This window comes from Ranitomeya variabilis, chromosome 6, assembly GCF_051348905.1.
Source record: "Ranitomeya variabilis isolate aRanVar5 chromosome 6, aRanVar5.hap1, whole genome shotgun sequence".
Taxonomy (NCBI): domain Eukaryota; kingdom Metazoa; phylum Chordata; class Amphibia; order Anura; family Dendrobatidae; genus Ranitomeya; species Ranitomeya variabilis.
The window spans coordinates 73946830-73958657 of record NC_135237.1 but is presented as its reverse complement, the minus strand read 5'-3'; the positions used below and the strand labels follow the sequence as shown (position 1 = coordinate 73958657).

Below are 11828 nucleotides of genomic sequence, written 5' to 3'. Positions count from 1 at the left end.
AACAGCGCTACAAGGCAAAAGCAAGGTGAATAGTAGGTGAACACAGCGGTTGCTAAATTAGCCTTTGGAAAGCACAAAGAAGCAAATCGCTATCTCTAAACTGTCCCTCAGTCAGCAAACAGCGTCCTGTCACTAACTGAATTCACAGCAGAGTGATCGCAAAATGGCGCCAGCGACTTTTAAACTGCATCATGACATCATTTCAGCAGCCAATCACAGCCTTGCCAGTAGTTTCATGCCCTCCATGCTAAACATGATGTGCCCACACTTGGAATCATTCTCATTGGCTGAATTTCTGCATTTTGAATCTTGGAACTTCCGATTCCGGTATCCGATACGCGGCAAGTATCGGAATCCCGGTATCGGAATTCCGATACCGCAAGTATCGGCCGATACCCGATACTTGCGGTATCGGAATGCTCAACACTAGGCGTGACTAATAGGCTGTGAACCAGACACTATGCAGTACCATTGTGTGAACAACGCCCTATGTAGGCCTTCATTGTGCAATTGTATACTGGGCAGTCACCCCCTCCAGGAGTGGGTAGGTTGATGAGTGGCTGTTGATCTGGTATTTTGCACCTGTGTTGCTAACATCTTGCTTCATGGGCTGGCTGCACCCTGCAGTGCATTTGTTCCAAGATCTGGGCAGGTAAGTGTTGCTGCCTTTTTTTTTTGCTGTTGTGAATAAAATGATACCTTGATATCTGCGATATATTATTCCAGAGAGAGACACATTTTTATCATATGCAAATGAGCTGTTCAGCACTATGGGCCGGACATAGATCTCCCGGAAAATATGATTCCAGAGATTATTGTAACTAAAAGGCGGCATTACCAATGTGATGTGTAATGGCCGCTCTCTTCTCTCCTGATCTCACTGCAGAGCTGTGTGTGATTATACCTGACACATCTGCAGGTTCTTCTCAGCTGCAACTTCCAGTTCTCAGGCAGACAGGGTTACAATACAGCAGAACTGTGAGAGCTACAAGAAATATGTGTGTAAGGAGACAAAGTTCAATTCCAATGTCCTGTGTTAGTTACATGTCTCACACAGGTAACGCCTCCTTTATTTAAAAATAAGCTCTGGATGCAAATTTTCATGCAGATTAGTGTCTGACCCATAGTCCTAAATAGCTCATTTACATATAAGAAAAACGTTGATTTCTCTATAATAAGACATCGGATTGTAGATATCAAGATGTCACTTTATTCAGTTTGCTATGACCTGCATGCCCATATAGACGGTTTGGAGGGTTGACGGATTCCCTTTAAGCTGAAACCCTTAGGCTAGGACACGCGACTGTATAAAAATCGTTCCGATTTTCATCCAAAAAACTCGGATGATTTTGTTCTCAGTTGTCATACGTGTGCAGTCCGTTCTTTTTAATTCTTCAGATATTTATCATTCACAAGATTGTTCACAGTTTCCTATGTTAAAGAATTGCAATGTATCTATAAAAATCGCATGTTATACTGTGTCTCCGTATGGAATCCATTTTTTTTCTCACACCCATAGACTTGAATGGGTGAGTCTCATGCGATTTACAGAAGAAGCGAGTACATGCTGCGATTTGTTTTCATGTACAGATTCAGTCATTGAAAAAAATCTGCACTGCATCATTGAATAACATCGGCCCAAGTGCGACCAATGCCTTCCAGAAGAAGCGAGCAGCGAAACAGGGCCCGTCAGGGATCATCATCATCACCTATCTCTTACCCAGCACAGTCAGCTGCACGGATTAAACATCATTGTTCACCCAGGTAATGAATTCATGTGTATGAGCATTGTATTAACCAATACTGGGATACAATTGTAAGGGTATGGTCAGAATTAGTATGCCAATGCAGTAGTGGTTATTATCTTTTTATGTGGGGGTATTATGCCATACATGCTTTATTTTTGCACACCAACATAATTCAGCTACTGGTATGAAACCTTCCCAGGTTTAATACTAATTAATTATCTACCTTATATACATTTCTCTACTAATGTACCTCATCCACTAAGCAGCACTTTATACTGGCACCCCACATTTTTTTATATTCTATTGAAGACATTCAGTGCAATCAAGGGTGTATATACATTGGGTATGTAAAATATTGAGACAACTTTACATTTTTCACTCTTTGTTTCATTGCAGCCATTTGGTAAATTCAAAAAAGTTCATTTTTTATCATTAATGTACACTCTGCACCCCATCTTGACTGAAAAAAAAGAAATTTAGTAATTTTTGCAAATTTATTAAGCTATTTATTTGAGCTAGTACAGCCATGAGTCTTCTTGGTAATGATGCAACACATTTTTCACACCTGGATTTGGGGATCCTCTGTCATTCTTCCTTGCAGCTCCTCTCCAGTTCCATCAGGTTGGATGGTGAACGTTGGTGGACAGCCATTTTCAAGTCTCTCCAGAGATGCTCAATTGGGTTTAGGTCAGAGCTCTGGCTGGACCTAAATTAATGTACACTCTGCACCCCATCTTGACTATAAAACCCCCCAGAAATGTAGAAATTTTTGCTCATTTATTAAAAAAGAAAAACTGAAATATCACATGGTCATTGTTAGGGGTCGAGTTCCCGCCTCTGCACAGGGGGAATCTCGAACCATCTCCACTGTGGTCTCCCATTCTTCTCCAGCCGCAGTGGAGACGTCGGTCCCAGCATCTGGCTCAGCCTGATACTGTGCGGATGGATACTGCTGCCTTTCCAGACTCAACCATTGTAGCCAGTACTGGTCAGCGGCGAGCAGACATCTCTGGGACCAAGTCCTGCTTTTCCCCTTCTGAGCATGCCTGGGGTAGGACCTCTCATTGGAGGTCAGGGGTCACATGCTCAGATACTGCAGCAGCTCCCATTGGTCCTCTAGGAAGGTCCTGAAGTTGCTCAGGTACTGTAGCAGCTCCCATTGGTCTTCTAGGAAGGTCCTGAAGTTGCTGCAGCTATAAAAGGTTTGCATGGCCGCACGGCCATGCGCTAGTATCAGCTTATGTTATGAGCTTTAGATACTCAGTGGTCTTGTCTGCTTGTGGTCAGGGTCTGGCTGAAATAAGCCACTAGAATACCAGCACCTCCGGTGAGGAGTTTGTATGGTGAATTCAGGGATGGCGTAAAGCCACTAGAATTCCGGCTCCACCTGAGAGGAGGTGTTTGTGTGCTTGCTACTCCCTGACCACTGATTGCATGTGCTCTGTTAGGCAGCTGTGTTCCCCTGTGACGCCAACAGGGCACAGCGTTTTCCCTTCTGTTCGAGTCTGTGAAGTAACAGAATTCGCTTCTACCGCCATATTGTGCCACCATTTTGCTAGCAGCAGGTTGGTCTCCTGCACAGTGGACACCAGGCTGCGAACGCACCAATAATAATTTCTAAATATACTCGGTGCGTTCCACCAGCCCTAACATAATACTAGCGCCAGGGTCTGGCTAGCAATGGCGGTCACACAGCAATCCATGCGGTACATCCTGCAGCTGGACGGTAGGTTTGCGGCTCTCGAGCGCACAACCTCAGCTGTGGATGTAACCGCAGTTGCTGTTCAGGCTGCTAGCTTGGCTGCAGCAACCTTGTCCACTGCCACCCCAGTTCCGACTCTATCTCGCCACCCGCTGCCAGAAAAATTTTGTGGTGATAGTAAATCTTGTAGGGGTTTCGTGAGCTAGTGCTCTATACATCTTGAGCTTCTGGCCACATGTTTCCCCACAGAGCGGGTTAAGGTGGGATTTATTGTGTCTCTCCTGTCAGACAGGATGTTGGAGTGGGCTTCGCCGCTGTGGGAGCGTGGCAATCATCTGGTGCAGAGTGCTCCGTTGTTCCTGAGCACTCTGAAACAGGTCTTTTTAGGACCTTGTGCCACCCATGATACGGTGCTCCAACTGTTGGCATTGACTCAGGGCTCGTCCTTGGTCAGCCATTTTGCCATCCACTTTCGCACCCTAGCATCTGAGCTGGAGTGGTCGGATAACACCCTTATTCCGATATTTTGGAGGGGGCTGGCTGACCACGTGAAGGACGCTCTGGCCACTAGGGAGATTCCCTCCACACTGGAGGAGTTAATAGTTGTGTCCACTCGTATTGACCTCCGTTTTCACGAGTGGAGGTTACAGCGAGCCCAGTGTAGGCAGAGGTTTCGGCTGGCTCCCACCTTCGCCAAACCTTTGGAATCTCCAGTCCAGGCTCCTGAGTCACATGAGGCCATGGTAGTGTCACGAGCGGGATCTAAGTCCCAGACCGCTCGTGCACTCCAGGTTTGTCAAGTTTGCCAGCAGTCAGGACATCTTGCCACCAGATGTCCCCAGCGGTCGAGGAAATGTCAGCGTCTAGTGGTAGTAGGTGGAGGTACACTAGACACGGCGACGTTTGCCTCCAAATTGTCCTTTAAGGGGACAATTACTATAGGCTCATTTACCCACTCGGTAGAGCTCTGCATAGATTCTGGGGCGGAGGGCAATTTTATGTCTTCTGCCTTCACCCAACGTCAAGCGATTCCCCTGGTGATGTTAGCTCAACCAGTAACCGTACGAGTGGTAAACTGCCCTCACAGATAACACACCAGACCATCCCGTTTTCTCTGTCCATGTCGCCATCTCATAAGGAAATTATATCTCTGCTCGTCATTCCTGAGGGAATTGATGAGGTCCTGTTAGGGATACCTTGGCTACGGTACCATTCTCCTCATATTGAGTGGCCCACAGGCAGAATTTTGGGATGGGGTGAATCTTGTGGGGGTAGATGTCAGGGGGAATGTGTTCAGGTTGCTACTACTGAGGTACCCGCAGATCTATCCTCTCTCCCCAAGCAATATTGGCCCTATGCGGATGTGTTCTCCAAAAGAGCTGCGGAGACTCTTTCGCCTCACCGCCCCTATGACTGTCCTATTGTCCTCTTGCCTGGTGCTGAGCCTCCCCGGGGTCGAGTCTATCCGTTATCTCTCCCGGAGACGGAGGCAATATCACAGTACATCCAGGAAAATCTGGCAAGAGGATTCATTAGGAAGTCAGTGTCACCTGCAGGGGCTGGGTTCTTCTTCGTGCAGAAGAAGAACGGGGAACTACGTCCATGCATAGATTACAGGGGTCTTAACGCCATCACCGTTAAGAATAAGTATCCTCTGCCCCTGATATCTGAGCTTTTTGATAGGCTTTGGGGAGCAAGCGTATTTACAAAATTAGATCTGCGGGGTGCTTACAACCTGATTCGCACCTGTGAGGGGGACGAATGGAAGATGGCTTTTAACACCAGGGATGGGCACTCTGAATATCTGGTAATGCCCTTTGGGCTCTGTAATGCTCCAGCCGTTTTCCAAGACTTTTTGAACATCATCTTACGGGATATGCTCTCCACCTTGGTCTTAGTCTATCTGGATGATATTCTCATCTACTCTCCAGATATTGACTCCCACCGGAGAGATGTTTGCAGAGTCTTCGACCTCTTACGGGAAAATTCCCTCTATGCAAAGTTGGAGAAATGTGTGTTTGAGCAGGAGTCCTTACCTTTCCTGGGCTATATCATCTCCGCCCAGGGATTGGCTATGGATCCTGCCAAACTACAGGCTGTGATGGACTTGCAGGAACCCCATTCTCTTAAATCGGTGCAGCACTTTATGGGGTTCATTAGTTACTATCGCCAGTTCATTCCACACTTCTCAACTCTGGTAGCTCCCTTGATTGCCCTCACCAAGAAGGGAGCAAATCCTAAATTGTGGTCTGAGGAGGTCTCCAAGGCCTTTCACTCCATTAAGTCACACTTCGCTAGCGCTCCCATCCTACATCGCCCCGATGTAGATAAGCCATTTATAATGGAGGTGGATGCCTCATCCGTTCGTGCTGGCGCAGTCCTTTTCCAAAAGGATGCTCAAGGTCGGAAGCATCCTTGCTTCTTCTTTTCCAAGACCTTCTCACCAGCGGAGAGGAATTATTCCATCGGGGACAGGGAGTTGCTAGCCATGAAGTTGGCCTTCTCAGAGTGGAGACATCTCTTGGAGGGGGCTCGTTTTCCCTTCCAAGTCTTTACAGACCACAAGAATTTGGTGTACTTGCAGACAGCCCAGTGGTTAAATTCTTGCCAGGCCAGATGGTCCTTGTTCTTCTCCCGGTTTCATTTCACTGTCCATTTTCTTTCCGGGGAGAAGAACATTTGTGCTGATGCTCTCTCCCGCTCCGTTGTATCATCTGAGGAGGAGGAAGAGGAGCCTTTGGCTTACTGTCCCCACCGAGAGCCTGAAAATTGTGACCCCGGTTTCGCTAGAGTCTGTGCCTCCGGGCAAGACTTTTGTACCATCCAGTCTGCATCCGGAGGTTCTCTCTTGGGCTCACTTGTTCATGGTGGGTGGACATTTTGGGTCCAAAAGGACATCTGAGCTACTGGCAAGGACATACTGGTGGCCGCATATGGCTCGTGATGTCGCAGACTATGTTCGGGCATGTGTCTCTTGCGCCAAGAACAAGTCTCCTCGGCAATGGCCAACTGGGTTGCTTTACTCCCTGCCGGTGGCGGACAGGCCCTGGGAGATGGTCAGGATGGATTTTGTGGTGGGCTTACCCAAGTCTTGTAGCTGCACCATTATCTGGGTGATCACCGACCATTTTTCCAAAATGGTGCGCATGGTGCCTCTTCCTCGCTACTTGGGTCCCTTCAAGGTCCTTGAACAGGTTAACCCTGTGGTCTACCGTCTGGCCCTTCCTCCATGCCTAGGTATTACTGACACCTTTCATGTGTCCCTCTTGAAGCCCGTATACATGTCCCGGTTTTCCGAGTCATCTGCCGGGACATCGGGTTCATCTATGGACGATTATGAGGTGAACGCTATTTTGGGGTGCAAGCTGGTACGTGGCAAAAAATTCTCTTTGGTGGACAGGAAGGGTTATGGCCCAGAGGACAGGTCCTGGGAGCCTGCTGAGCACATTCGAGCTCCGCAGCTCATTGCTGCTTTTGAGCGTAGCGAGGCCCAAGGAGGGGGGCCCTAGGAGGGGGGTAATGTTAGGGGTCGAGTTCCCACCTCTGCACAGGGGGAATCTCGAACCATCTCTGCTGCGGTCTTCTCCAGCCGCAGTGGAGCCTGCTCAGTGGAGACGTCGGTCCCAGCGTCTGTCTCAGCCTGATACGGTGCGGATAGTTACTGCTGCCTTTCCAGGCTCAGCCATTGTAGCAATTACTGGTCAGCGGCAAGCAGACGTCTCTGGGACTAAGTCCTGTTTTTCCCCTTCTGAGCATTCCCAAGGTAAGACCTCTCATTGGAGGTCGGGGGTCACATGCTCAGGTACTGTGGCAGCTCCCATTGGTCCTCTAGGAAGGTCCTGAAGTTGCTCAGGTACTGTAGCAGCTCCCATTGGTCCTCTAGGAAGGTCCTGAAGTTGCTGCAGCTATAAAAGGTTTGCATGGCCGCACGGCCATACGCTAGTATCAGCTTATGTTATGATCTTTAGATACTCAGTGGTCTTGTCTGCTTGTGGTCAGGGTCTGGCTGAAATAAGCCACTAGAATACCGGCACCTCCGGTGAGGAGTTTTGTTATGGTTCTCAATGGCAAGAGAACATAGCCCAGCAAACATACGAACTAGCTCTTGGAAGGATGGAAACTAAACTGACCATGAACTAAACCTGCCGCACAACTAACAGTAGCCGGGTAGCGTAGCCTGCGTTTTATCCCTAGACGCCCAGCGCCGGCCGGAGGACTAACTAATCCTGGCAGAGGAAAATATAGTCCTGGCTCACCTCTAGAGAAATTTCCCCGAAAGGCAGACAGAGGCCCCCACAAATATTGGCGGTGATTTTAGATGAAATGACAAACGTAGTATGAAAATAGGTTTAGCAAAATTGAGGTCCGCTTACTAGATAGCAGGAAGACAGAAAGGGCACTTTCATGGTCAGCTGAAAACCCTATCAAAATACCATCCTGAAATTACTTTAAGACTCTAGTATTAACTCATAACATCAGAGTGGCAATTTCAGATCACAAGAGCTTTCCAGACACAGAAACGAAACTACAGCTGTGAACTGGAACAAAATGCAAAAACAAACAAGGACTAAGTCCAACTTAGCTGGGAGTTGTCTAGCAGCAGGAACATGCACAGAAAGGCTTCTGATTACAATGTTGACCGGCATGGAAGTGACAGAGGAGCAAGGCTAAATAGCGACTCCCACATCCTGATGGAAACAGGTGAACAGAGAGGATGATGCACACCAGTTCAATTCCACCAGTGGCCACCGGGGGAGCCCAAAATCCAATTTCACAACAGAGTTTGTATGGTGAATTCAGGGCTGGCGTAAAGCCACTAGAGTTCCGGCTCCACCTGAGAGGAGGTGTTTGTGTGCTTGCTACTCCCTGACCACTGATTGCTTTTGCTCTGTTAGGCAGCTGTGTTCCCCTGTGACGCCAACAGGGCACAGCGTTTTTCCTTCTGTTCGACTCTGTGAAGTAACAGAGTTCGCTTCTACCGCCATATCGTGCCACCATTTGCTAGCAACAGCACCAATAATAATATCTAAATATACTCGGTGCGCTCCGCCAGCCCTAAGTAAGTATTCAGACCCTTTGCTCAGACACTCATATTTAAGTCACATTTCCTTGTAATCCTCCTTGAGATGGTTCTACTCCTTCATTGGAGTCCAGCTGTGTTTAATTAAACTGATAGGACTTCATTTGAAAAGGCACACACCTGTCTATATAAGACCTCACAGCTCACAGTGCATGTCAGACCAAATGAGAATTATGAGGTCAAAGGAACTGGCCAAGGAGCTCAGAGACAGAATTGTCGTAAGGCACAGATCTGGCCAAGGTTACAAAATAATTTCTGCAGCACTTCCTAAGAGCACAGTGGCCTCCATAATCCTTAAATGGAAGAAGTTTGGGACCACCAGAAGTCTTCCTAGACCTGGCCGTCCAGCCAAACTGATCAATCGGGGGAGGAGAGCCTTAGTGAGAGAGGTAAAGAAGAACCCCAAGAACACTGTGGCTTTGCTCCAGAGATGCAGTAGGGAGAAGGGAAAAAAGTTCCACAAAGTCAACTATCACTGCAGCCCTCCACCAGCCGGGCCTTTATGGCAGAGTGGCCCGACGGAAGCCACTCCTCAGTGCAAGACAGATGAAAGCACGCATAGAGTTTGCTAAAAAACACATGGAGAACTCCCAGACTATGAGAAATAAGATTCTCTGGTCTGATGAGACGAAGACAGACCTTTTTGGTGATAATTCTAAGCGGTATGTGTGGAGAAAACCAGGCACTGCTCATCACCTGCCCAATACAATCCCAAAAGTGAAACATGGTGGTGGCAGCATCATGCTATGGGGGTGTTCTTCAGATGCAGGAAAAAGATGTCTGGTTGTCATTGAAGGAAACATGAATGCGGCCAAGTACAGAAATATTCTGGATGAAAACCTCTTCCAGAGTGCTCTGGACCTCAGACTTGGCCGAAGGTTCACCTTCCAACAAGACAATGACCCTAAGCACACAGCTAAAATAACAAAGGAGTGGCTTCAGAATAACACTGTGACCATTCTTGACTGGCCCAGCCAGAGCCCTGCCTTAACCCAACTGAGCATCTCTGGAGAGACCTGAAAATGGCTGTCCACCAACTTTCACCATCCAACCTGATGAAACTGGAGAGGATCTGAAAGGAAGAATGGCAGAAGATCCCTAAATCCAGGTGTGAAAAACTTGTTGCATCATTCCCAAGAAAACTCATGGCTGTACTAGCTCAAAAGGGTGCTTCTACTCAATAGTGAGGAAAGGGTCTGAATACCTATGTCCATGTGATATTTCAGGTTTTATTTTTTAATAAATTTGCAAAAAAAATCAACATTTCTGTTTTTTCAGTCAAGATGGAGTGCAGAGTGTACATTAATGAGAAAAAGAATGAACTTTTTTGAATTTACTAAATGGCTGCAATTAAACAAAGAGTGAAAAATGTACAGAGTTCTGAATACTTTCCGTACCCACTGTATGTCCCAATATGTCATTATTTTTATCAGCATGGCATAAAGTTTTCATGTTTTGCGTTCTACTTCTCTAGCGTTGTCTTCAATTCCTAATAAACTCTGAGCTGTAGAATGAGCTTACAATTAACATAAAACAGCTTTATTACAGGAATTTATGAATTACTGCGGTAAACAGATGTGAATATCCCTGAAGGATTAGACTGATTACGAAAGTTTGAAACAAGCAAATATGCTTGACAAAGTATGATAAATAACTTCAGTCTGGAGTAAATAATCTTGAAGAACACTTAGCACACTGCGCTATTACATCAATTACTGGCTTATCACATTAAACAACTGTAAACTGTACATGGCTTATTTCACTGCTTCACAAATGTTAACAAGCCAAAGTTGAGTGTCCCCAAATTTTGAGTTGTGTTTATGCGACTGCTGAAGATTAATCGCCATTTCCTGTACACAACAAAACATAGGGAAGAGCTGTTTATGCTGCACAATCAATGTACTATGTATTTCCATATGTTGTTTAAATAAAATAACTGATAGGGGTTGCCCCATGAAAAAAAATACATTTTAATTAATAGATATGGCAAACAGAATTTTAATTTGAAAGTATATAATGAATGAAAAATGTAGTGAAGAGCATTATAGATACCATTTGTAATATTTTGCAGTTGGCTTACTTATTGGTGCAAAAAGAAAAAGTTGAGACCGGTCAGGATCCAGAGACCCTGAGAAAGCGTATTCCATGAAATAGAAAAAGTGGCGACATGGAAGAAGAGGATTATATGGTAATATTTGTCATAATGTAGTGTGGTACATGATTATAGACGACTAACCTGAGGATATCGAGGGTTGCCCTCTGGTGCTATCCATATAATGGGTCAGCTGACAGATTTTTAATTTGTAAGGCCAGGATCACATCAGCGTATCACATCCAGTGCGAGAGCATCGGATACTATATACTAATGACCCTCAGCTCCGGCTCTGCTGCGAGTGTGATCCGAGTGTCAGTGCTCTGTACACAGCTGTAGAGGAGACGGAGAAAGTAATTTCTCCATCTCCTCTGCTGCCGCCGTCGGAGTGAATCGCACTGCACTCGGGTGATATCTGAGTGCAGTGCAATGATTCACATGCACCCACAGACTTATATGGGTGCGTGAGATCCGAATTTTGCATGCAATTGCATGCATCGCGATCTGACCGGAGCAGGAAAAAAAATTGCCATTGAGAACAGAAGCATAGGATTAAATTGGTACAAATGCAATCTGATTTTTACGTTCGTCTGATTTAATCGCAAGTAGGAGAGAGCCCTAACACTAAATTATGCTCTGAGGTTCCCTTTTTCTGAGATTTTCAGTATATTTTCATTCTCACACCTTCATAGCTAATTCTCCTATTTCTGGGCATTTATGAAATTGCGAATTTGCCTCTTAACTAATGGTCATTAGCAAATACTTCAAAGGGGCTGTTCTAGTTTCCTCAGACTCAACACTGCATAATAGTAGGTTGAACTAGATGGATTTATATCCTTTTTTAGCCTTATTACATTGTTTGGAAGAAAATATATATAAATACAGAGAGTTAACAAGGAAAACCATTATCCTACTTCCCAGTGGGGTTAATTCAGGTTTTTGGCTAGAAGTATGTGGACAAAACAGAACCAAAACTGTAACTGAACGAAGAAGCCCTTAGGCCAAGTTTACACAGTGATGTTGAGTGTGGTTGGGAAAATCACATAAAAATGTAGTAAAACATTATATTCCAGTTTGTTCCAATCATTTTTTTTTCCATCTAAAATAAAAGGCAACTTCTTATTTTCATACATATAACTTCTAACTAATATGCTGTTTAACCCATTAAAATCCAATACAATTTTAGACTTAAATGAAACCTGTCAG

At 45.7% G+C, this 11828-nt stretch overlaps 1 long non-coding RNA gene across 1 annotated transcript; it reads left to right on the top strand.

Moving 5' to 3' along the window:
• Positions 1-554: 554 nt before the first annotated feature.
• Positions 555-11828, top strand: LOC143783451 (uncharacterized). The gene is made up of 3 exons (XR_013217178.1): positions 555-652; positions 1591-1764; positions 10602-11828. It is a non-coding gene; the product is annotated as an uncharacterized LOC143783451 (long non-coding RNA).